This window comes from Enhydra lutris, unplaced genomic scaffold (assembly GCF_002288905.1).
Source record: "Enhydra lutris kenyoni isolate GAN:26980312 unplaced genomic scaffold, ASM228890v2 scaffoldscaffold53, whole genome shotgun sequence".
NCBI classification, from domain to species: Eukaryota; Metazoa; Chordata; class Mammalia; order Carnivora; family Mustelidae; genus Enhydra; species Enhydra lutris.
Genome location: NW_019154137.1, coordinates 3,162,018 through 3,172,562, shown reverse-complemented (window position 1 = coordinate 3,172,562; position 10,545 = coordinate 3,162,018). Strand labels below are relative to the sequence as shown.

Here is a 10,545-nt window from a genome sequence, read left to right as displayed (position 1 = left end):
CATTACTTAATAGCCAGAAATTGGAAACAATTCAAATGGTCAAAATCAGTAGAATGACATCCAGAAAACAGGAATCTAAGAAAGGCAAAGTGAATTTCCAGGATGACATCTGTGTAGCAGGCCTAAAGATCAGTCAATCGTTACAGTTGTATAAGGGTAGATGGCAAGAAGAAATATGTCTCCAAATAAAAAAACAAAATGAATACTAAAAGATTACCTGATTCCTTTGACCTTGTCGAGTAGGGTTTTACATCTCTGGAGGGGTCTGGTGAAATAATTACTAATGGGTACAAGAAAACAAATCAATTAAACAAAATAACCAAGGTAATTATTAATTCTAGATAAAACAAAATGTCATATTTGAAAAGCAGCATAATAAGAATATATAGTTGACCCTTGAACAATGCAGGGATTAAAGGTACCAAATTCCCCACACAGTCAACAGTCTAACTTCGGAGTCCACCAAGACTTAAGTACTAAAAGTCTACTGTTGATTGGAAGCCTTACTGATAACAGAAACAGTTGGATTAACACATATTTTGTATATGTATTACATACTGTGTTCTTATAGTAAAGTAAGCTAGAGAAAAGAAATGCTATTAAGAAAATTATAAGGAGGGGCACCTGGGTGGCTCAGTGGGTTAAGCCTCTGCCTTCGGCTCAGGTCATGATCTCAGGGTCCTGGGATCGAGCCCCACATCGGGCTCTCTGCTCAGCAGGGAGCCTGCTTCCCCCTCCTCTTCTCTCTGCCTGCCTCTCTGCCTACTTTACTTTTTGCCTACTGTAATCTCTGTCAAATAAATAAATAAAATCTTAAAAAAAGAAAATCATAAGGAAAATACAATTACAGTACTATATGTATATTTACTGAAAAAAATCCATGCACGAGGGGACCTGTGCAGTTCAAACCCATGTTGTTCAAGGGTCAACTGTATTATATGTCTCAGCTATGAACAACAATAAATTATCATAATAATGTTAACAATGAATTATGATTGACCAAAAACTTCAACTAAAACAGGTAAGGGGAAGTATATGCAAGACTTTGCATTGTGAATAAATCCCATTAGAAACACTACTATCTTTTACTTGTGGTTTGCCAGTCTGCCATGACTTGAGTAATTAATAACAGATACAACTTGTGAGCTGGAACTATTTTCTACAATAGACATGTTTGTGACATCATGAAATTCTCCAAAACATGTCTTACAAGCTATTGGAGGCAATACACGCCTTAACACACGATGGGTAAAGGCAGGTTCTTTAGTAAAAGATTATGAAAAGAACCCTTATCTCCTTATACTGAATGTCAGGAAGGCACAAAAAGAGGTTCCCTGCAGCTTATGATAAAGAACAAAACATAGTCAAATTTATTCTTCCTTCGAAACGTGCTTTCAAGATGATTAGTCGGGCAACACGTTTTCTTATTTAGCTCCTATGGTCTTAAATGTTCTCCAGCTTCTTTTTTTTTAAAGATTTTGTTTATTTATTTGATAGAGAGAGAGAGGGAACACAAACAGGGGGAGTGGGAGAGGGAGAAGCAGGCTTCCTGCTGAGCGGGAGCCCAATGTGGGCCTTGATCGCAGAATCCTGGGATCATGACCTGAGCGGAAGGCAGCCGCTTACGGACTGAGCGACCCAGGTGCCCTCCAGCTTTTTTAATAAGTAAAGTTAGAAAAGCAATCTATAGCAAAGCACATAAATGAACAGAAATTTCAGGTTGAAAAGAGTGTTTTGTGTGTGTTCAATACGCCTCACCCATTTTTCCCTTTTAATTGGGAGTGGACAGTACAAATGGTTGTATTCTCCGTTTCTCCTCTCATACACTCTAACTCGTGTGTGTTTGCAGGAGGTGGTAGCTATAGGAGAACTCAATGCTCATCTTCAACAAAATTCAACAGATAATGCTCTTCTTTGCTTCTGTATAAATCTGAATAGAAAAGGAGAAGGATTTGGAGAATTGGGGAAATAATCTTTTGGTTTGAGTTTTAAATTTAGGAAAAAAAAAACCAGGGGCACCTGGTGGGTGGCTCAGTGGGTTAAGCCTCTGCCTTCAGCTCGGGTCTTGATCTCAGGGTCCTGGGATCAAGCCCCGCATTGGGCTCTCTGCTCAGCGGGGAGCCTGCTTCCCCCTCTCTCTCCGCCTGCCTCTCTGCCTACTTGTGATCTCTCCCTCTGTCAAATAAATAAATAAAATCTTTTAAAAAATTTTTTTTAAATTTAGGAAAAAAATAACTTTTTAGATTTTATTTATTTGGGAGAGTGAGAGCACAAGCAGGGGGAGGGGCAGAAGGAGAGGGAGAGAATCTCAAGCCAACTCCTGGCTGAGCACAGAGCCCAATGTGGGGCTTGATCTCATAACCCTGTGATCATGACCGGAGCCAAAATCAAGAGTGGTACGCCCAACCATCTGAGCCACCCAGGCGCCCCCAACAAATAACTTTTTTAAAATTGTAGGGTAGGGGCCAAGGGCAGGCCATCTCAAAGTGTACCACTGGGCATACTGATTATTTTTAATTAAAAATTACTTAAGGGGCGCCTGGGTGGCTCAGTCAGTTAAGCGTCTGCCTTTGGCTCAGGTCATGATCCCAAGGTCCTGGGATTGAGTCCTGCATCAGGCTCCCTGCTCAGTGGGGAACCTGCTTCTCCCTCTCTGTATCCCTCTCCCTGCTTGCGCGCTCTCTCAAATAAATAAATAACAACTTAAAAAAAAAGTTACTTAAGGGATGCCTGGGTGGCTCAGTCGGTTAAGCGCCTGCCTTCAGTTCGGGTCATGATCCCAAGGCCTTAGGATCAAGTCCCGTAACCAGCTCTTTGTTCAGCAGGGAGCCTGCTTCTCCCTCTGCCTGCTCTGCCTGCCACTCCCCCTGCTTGTGCTCTGTCTCTGACAAATAAATAAAAATCTTAAAATAAAATAAAGTTACTTAAGAAATAGCCAGTGCAAGGGGCACCTGGGTGGCTCAGTCATTAAGTGTCTGACTTCGGCTCAGGTCATGATCCTGGGGTCCTGGGATCGAGCCCCACACTGGGCTCCCTGCTGGGCGTGAAGCCTGCTTCTCCCACTCCCCAACTGTTCCCTCTCTCGCTGTGTCTCTCTCTGTCAAAAAAAAAAGAAATAGCCAGCACAAGAACACTCTGACCACCCCCCAACTTTGTCTCCAGAAAGCAGGAAATAAATCTCCCATGTGAAAGGTACACCCTCCCTGTACCAGGAGGTAAACAGACATCCTTATCACCAGAGAAAGAATTCAGAGCCAAGAAGGCTGTATAAACAAACCTTATACTTTTACTAACTTACCACCCCAGCTCAAATTCTGTTCAGAATTCCTTACCAATTGAAGCTCCTGAACATAAGTTTTCTTTGGCCTGTCCGTTCCTCACAGATATATTGTCTCTTTGTCTAAAAAATATAAAAACTGTCTGCCTTGGTCATTTCCTTAGGTCTCAATTTCATTATTGGGCCTCTGTGCATACATAATTAAACTTTGGGTTTTTTCTCCTGTTACCTGTCTCAAGGCAATTTAATTCTTGGACCAGGTAGAGAGTCTTGAGGATAGAGGAAAAAATTTCTTCTCCAACAGCAGCAGAAACACTAACTTTTTAAAAAATATTTTATTTATTTATTTGAGAGAGAGAGAGCACGAGTGGGGGCAGATGCAGAGGGAGAGGGAGAAGCTGACTCCCCACTGAGCAGGGAGCTCAATGCAGGGCTCCATCTCAGGACCCTGGGATTATGACCTGAGCCAAAGGCAGTCGCTTCACTCCCTGAGCCACCCAGGCACCCCAGAAAGACTAACTTTTTTTCTTTTTAAAATTTTTTTAAGTAATCTGTGCACTCAACAAGGGGCTTGAACTCACAATCCTAAAATCAAGAGTCACATACTCTTGAGCTAGCCAGGTACCCCAGCAAGACTAATTTGAAAGTATTCATCTTGGGGGGTGGTGCATGTGTGGCTCAGTCGGTTAAGCATCTGACTTGATTTCAGCTCCGGTCACAATCACAGGGTTATGTGATCAAGGCCTGTGTTGGGCTCCACACTGGGCATGGAGTCTGCTTCAGATTCTCTCCCTCTGACCCTCCTCTTTCTCTCTTCTTCTCTAAAAAAATGAAGTATTCATCTTAACATCATTATAATAAAGCTTTTCTATTTTGAATACTCTGTTCTTAGCTGATGTCTCTAAATGATTTCACTTTTAAATTCACCATTATACATTACATACTCATACGATTATGTGAACAACCAAAGTTTATAGTATTTGAAACAACCAAAAGGCAAAGGGCCTCTAATGTCTATAAAAGCAAAATGTGGGGGCACCTGGGTGGCTCAGTAGTTTAAACATCTGACTCTTGATTTTGGGGCTCAGGTCATGATCTCAGGGTGGTGAGACTGAGCCCCGTGTCTAGCTCCTCGTTCAGCAGGGAGACTTCTTAGAATTTTCTCTCTTCCTCTGTCCCTCCTTGCCCAGCCCCCTGCTCATGCACGTATTCTCCCTCTCTCTCAAATAAATAAATAAACCTTAAAAAAAAAGACAAAATGAGAAACATGAGATCTTTTAACATTGGAAGCTTTTTTTTTTTTTTAATTTTTTTGGTCTTTGGGACTGCCCTACTAGAAATTAGGAAAAGTATTATTAACTTTGAACCATTTTCCCCCTTAGGATTAGTAGTGGCTGCTTGGTAGTTGTTTACCATATATAAATGAGAAACATTTCTGATCTTATTATTTTTGGTTTTTTTAAATTATTCTTTGATTTTTCTTTTTACTTTGGGCTTTTAAAAATAGCTCCAAATCCTAGATGCCTGGGTGGCTCAGTGGGTTAAAGCCTCTGCCTTCGGCTCAGGTCATGATCTCAGAGTCCTGGGATCGAGCCCCACATCAGGCTCTCTGCTCTGTGGGGAGCCTGCTCCCCACCCCCTGCCTGCCTCGCTGCCTACTTGTGATCTCTGTCTGTCAAAAAAATAAATAAAATCATAAAAAAAAGCTCCAAATCCTCCCAGTCTGAATTTCTCTAAATTGTTATTTATCTAATTGTCTTCCTTTACTTCTATACCTATAGAATGTGTTACAGTGCTACAAATAGTGTTACTATTTGACATGAAACCTCTTCATGTTTTTATAATATAACATAAACAACATCTTTTCTTTTAATTTTTACAAAATTTTAATTCCAGTATAATTAACATATAGTAATATATTATAGGCATAAAATACAGTGATTCACCAGTTTTTTTTAAGGATTTTATTTATTTATTTGACAGACAGAGATCACAAGTAGGCAGAGAGGCAGGCAGAGAGAGGAAGGGAAGCAGGCTCCCTGCTGAGCAGAGAGCCCAATTTGGGACTCGATCCCAGGCCCCTGGGATCATGACCTGAGCCGAAGGCAGTGGCTTAATCCACTGAGCCACCCAGGTGCCCCGATGGTAAGCTATTTTAAATAATTATACCTTGTAAGCCTCCTTTTTATGTTGGAATCCAAAGTCCTCAAAAATACCTTTAATACCTCGACTAATATATAAAATAAAATATTATCCTTTCCTTTACAGATAACATTAAAATCAGCAAGTATTTATGTGAAATAACTTTTTGTACTTTATAAATCATCCAACTCCTTTCCTAAATGTCTGCTTGGGATCTGGGTAATTTCAGAGCTGATCTGGGTCAGGAATTAATTTCAAACAACAGTGAACACAAGAGTGTTTAAATAAAGATCATTTGGGGGCACCTGGGTGGCTCAGTGGGTTGGGCCTCTGCCTTCAGCTCAGGTCGTGATCTCGGGGTCCTGGGATTGAGCCCCACGTCAGGCTCTCTGCTCGGCGGAGAGCCTGCTTCCCCCCCCCCCCGCCCCGCCACCTGCCTCTCTGCCTACTTGTGACCTCTTTCTCTCCCTATCAAATAAATAAGTAAAATCTTTTTTAAATAAATAAATAAAGATCATTTTGATCTTGAAACAATGGTAGTCTTACAGTTCCCATTATGCTGGGTGAAGTTGAACACCAAGCAGTCCCCACATGAGTCCCATGAGTTTTATTTGTGAAAGGAGTAGATATAAAAGGGGCACTACAACTTATAAAAAAATGGCCTGCTCAAGTAAGGCCAGGGAAGAATTTCAGAAGAAAAACAGTACGGTTTTTCTGTGTGTATGTAGACATTTTCCCTTCTGCTTTTCCGGGTGGGGAGACAACCCCAACCACGATAATGCCTAGCTTGGGAAGTGGGAAGAAGGATCTTGGACTATACTGTGAAACAGTGACAGTCTAGGATGTGAGGAACTTTGGAAGAGTTCTCTACCTCTCTCTCTCTCTGTCTTTTATTCTCCCTTTTAACTGGCGAAAAGGGGCCATACCACACCCTTCCCCTTGGGTTTTGTTTGTTTTTTTTTTCCTTTTGTTTTGGAATAAATAATATATTAATAGGGTACAATAACCAAAAGGTTAAAAAGATGTACAGTGAGAAATATATGAAAAGGTGGGCAACTTCATTAATCATTAGAGAGGTGCCAAGTGAAACTGCAAGGGGGGACTTCTGCGTGGTTCAGTCTGTTAAGCTTCTGCCTTTGACTGAGGTTATGATGTCCCGGGCCTGAGATCGAGTCCCACATTAGGCTCTCTGCTCAGTGGGGAGCCTGCTTCTCCCTCTGCTTACTGCTCTCCCTGCTTGTACACTTGCTCTCTCTCTCTCTCTGGCAAATAAATAAATAAAATCTTAAAGAAAACCAACAACAGTGGGCTACCACTATATGCTCATCTAGTTTTCACAAGGGTATCAAGCAACTGGAACTCACACATGGCTCTTAAGAATGTAAAACAGGGGGCACCTGGGTGGCTCAGTGCGTTAAGCCTCTGCCTTCGGCTCAGGTCATGATCTCAGGGTCCTGGGATCGAGTCCCGCATCGGGCTCTCTGCTCAGCGGAGAACCTGCTTCCTCCTCTATCTCTCTCTCTGCCTGCCTCTCTGCCTGCTTGTGATCTCTCTCTGTAAAATAAATAAATAAAAATTTAAAAAAAAAGAATGTAAAACAGTACAAACACATTGGAAAGCTCTTTGGCAGTGTGCAAGCCAAGGGTAGGCTGCATCAAATGTGACATTTTGGCAGAGTGACTACATAGAATTAAAATTACTCACGAAATTCTGACTTCCTTTTGTCTCCAGAAAGCAAGGAATAAATCTCCCATGCGAAAGGTACCCTTCCTGTACCAGGAGGCAAAGAGACATCTTTATCATCAGAAATAGAGACTTCATAAACAAGAAGGTTGTATAAACAAGTCTTGTTACTTTTACTAGTTTACTGCCCCAACCCAAACTCTGTCTAGAATTCTTTACTAATCGAAGCTCCCAAACATAAGTTTTTACAAAAGACTTTATTTATTCATTTGAGAGAGACACACAGAGAGAGAGAGAGACAGGGAGAAAATGAGCAGGGGCGAGGATGGAGAGGGAGAAGCAGGCTCCCCGTTTAGCAGGAAGCCCGACGTGTGACTCAGTCCCAGGACTCTGGGATCATGACTTGTGCCAAAGGCAGATGCTTAACTGATTGAGCCACCCAGGCGCCCTGAACATAAGTTTTCTTTGTCCTGTCAATTCCTCACAGATTTGTTTGCAAAAAAATTAAAAAGCTATCTGTCTTGGTCATTTCTTTGGGTCTCAATTTTATATTAGGCTTCTATGCACATGTAATTAAACTCTGGCTTTTTTTCTCCTATTAATCTGTCTTATGTCAATTTAATTCTTAGGCCAGCTAGAAGAATCTTAAGAGTTCAAGTAAAATTTTTCCTTATTAAATGGAACATATGCTTACTGTATGATCTGGCAATTCCAATGCTAGATATGTATCTGATATAAATGTATACATTTGATCACCAAATGATATGTACTGGAATATTCAGAGCAGCACCCCACATAGCGAAATGGATACACTGTGGTAGAGTCACACAATGGAATACTATACAGCAATGAAAATGAACAATTCAAAGCTACATGTGAGAATATAAATGAATCTCACAGCCATAAATGTTAAGAGAAAGAAGCCAGGCATAAAGAATTCACACCATGTAGTTCAGTTTACATAAATTTCTGAACAGGCAAAATTAACCAATGTGTGAGAAGTCAGGATGGTGGTATTCTTGGTAGAGGAAGTGACCTGGAAGGGAAACCAAGGGAGCATCTAGATTGCTGGCCATGCTCTTTCTTGCTCTCAGTGCTGGTTACGTGAGTGTGGTCACTCTGTGAAAATTTATCAAGTTGTACATTTATTATTTGTGCACTTGTCTGTACAGGTATTATACCTTAATTAAGTTTAATTACAGGGGCACCTGGGTGGCTCAGTGGGTTAAGCCTCTGCCTTCAGCTCGGGTCATGAACTCAGGGTCCTGGGATCGAGCCCCACATCGGGCTCTCTGCTTAGCAGGGAGCCTGCTTCCTCCTCTCTCTCTCTGCCTGCCTCTCTGCCTACTTGTGATCTCTGTCAAATAAATAAATAAAATCTTTTTAAAAAAAAGTTTAATTACAAAAAAGAAACTTTACATGGGGTGCCTGGGTGGCTCAGTCAGTTAAGTGTCTGCCTTTGGCTCAGGACATGATCCCAGGGTCTTGGGTTTGAGCCCTACGCTGGGCTCCCTGCTTGGCAGGGAGCCTGCTTCTCCCTCTCTCTCTGCCTGCTGCTCCCCCTGCTTGTGCTCCCTCTATGTCAAATAAATAAAATCTTTTAAAGAAAAGACTTTATTTATTTGACATAGAGAGAGAGAACATGAGTAGGCAGAGAGAGAGGGGGAAGCAGGCTTCCTGCTGAGCAGAGAGCCCAATGCTGGGCTCGATCCCAGGACCCTGAGATCATGACCTGAGCCAAAGGCAGAGGCTTAACCCACTGAGCCACCCAGGCACCCTAAAATCTTTTTTTAAAAAAAGAAACTTTACAATGTATGGTAGATAATATAATGCCCCCCCAAAGTTGTCTACACCCTAATCCCTAGAAGCTCTATGTTAAGTGTTTAGAATTTAAAAAAAAAAAAAAAAGAGCAGCCATGAGCTGGAGTCAATTCCACCATCCCCCAACCACAAGAGCACACTAGATGTAATTCCAGTTTCAATCTATCCCAGGAATTTGACCTTTTAACAGTCAAGCTGAAAGTTCCAGATTAGCACTAGTGAGGTAATCAGCACGATAAACACCCTACCTTTCCTTTCCTCTCAGAAAGATGTCTGAACCTCAAACAGTCATTTATTTCCTTTTGCTAGTAACTTCCATGCCCCACCCTCCTACCTATAAAAACCTTCCATTTTGTACAGCTCTTCTGAGCAGCTATTTGCTAGGTGGGATACTGCCCAATTCATGAATCCCTTAATAAAGCCAACTGGATTTTGTTTTTTGTTTTTAGTACAGAAATGTCTAATTTATTTATATATTTGTTATTTTATCTTTTCATTAACATATAATGTATTATTAGCCCCAGGGGTACAGGTCTGTGAATCGTCAGGCTTACACACTTCACAGCACTCACCATAGCATATACCCTCCCCAATGTCCATAACCCAGCCACCCTATCCCTATCCCCCACCCCCTGAATTTCATTTTTAAACATAAATTATATGGCAAAGGGAATTAAGGTAGCTAATCACCTAACATTAACACAGGAAGAGTATTTGGGATTATTCAGAACAATATAATCACGGGGGTCTTAAACGTGGAAGGGGAGGGGTGCCTGGGTGGCTCAATCAGTAAAGTGTCTGACTCTTGACTTTGTTCATGATCTCAGGGTCGTGAGATCAAGCCCTGTGCCTGGGGCTCCGCACTGGGCATGGATTCTGCTTAAGATTCTCTCGGAAAAAAAAAAAAAAGTGGAAGGAGGAGATAGAAGAGTGAGTGAAAAAGAGGTAGCTGAAGCAGGGTCAGAGAAAGGTGCTATGTTGCTGGCTTTGAAGATGGAGGAAGGGGCCATGAGTGGAGGAAGATGAGCGGCCTCAAAACTCTGAAAATGACAAAAAAACTACATTCTCTCCTAGAGCTTCCAGCAAGGAACTCAGTCTGCAGGTGCACCTGCCTGCATCTCAATTTTAGTACAGTGAGATCCACGTTGGACTTTTCATCTACAGAACTGCAAGGTAATAAAGGTGTGTTATTTTAACCCACTACATTTGTGGTAATTTGTTACAGCAGCAAAAGGAAACTACTACAGTTGGTGTGGGGAAAAATCAAGTGTTCAGTTTTGATGTGTTCAGAGAATCTGAACATGTTAGACAGCTATGCGGAGATCTCAAACAGGCAGCCGCATAGGAGTCTGGAATTCAGGGGAGAGGTAGCAGCTGGAGGTACAAATTTCTGAGTTGTCAGTGAAGAGCGAAAAGCCACAGAATGGATGAGATTAACAAAAGAGTGAGTATAGATAGAAAAGAGGTCTAAGGGGGTGCCTGGGTGGCTCCGTAGGTTAAAGCCTCTGCTTTCGGCTGAGGTCATGATCCCAGGGTCCTGAGATGGAGCCCCGCATCAGGCTCTCTGCTCGGCAGGGAGCCTGCTTCCCTTCCTCTCTCTCTCTGCCTGCCTCTCTGCCTAT

General features: G+C 42.0%; 1 long non-coding RNA gene across 1 annotated transcript in view; it reads right to left on the bottom strand.

The window, feature by feature from the left end:
- Window positions 1–221: 221 nt before the first annotated feature.
- Window positions 222–10,545, bottom strand: part of LOC111157254 — an 11,866-nt gene continuing 1,542 nt past the window's right edge. The window contains exons 2-4 of the long non-coding RNA XR_002641284.1: window positions 7,124–7,189; window positions 1,759–1,930; window positions 222–280 (exon numbers count right to left, since the gene is read on the bottom strand). This is a non-coding gene — a long non-coding RNA (uncharacterized LOC111157254). The remainder of the gene's footprint in view (window positions 281–1,758; window positions 1,931–7,123; window positions 7,190–10,545) is intronic.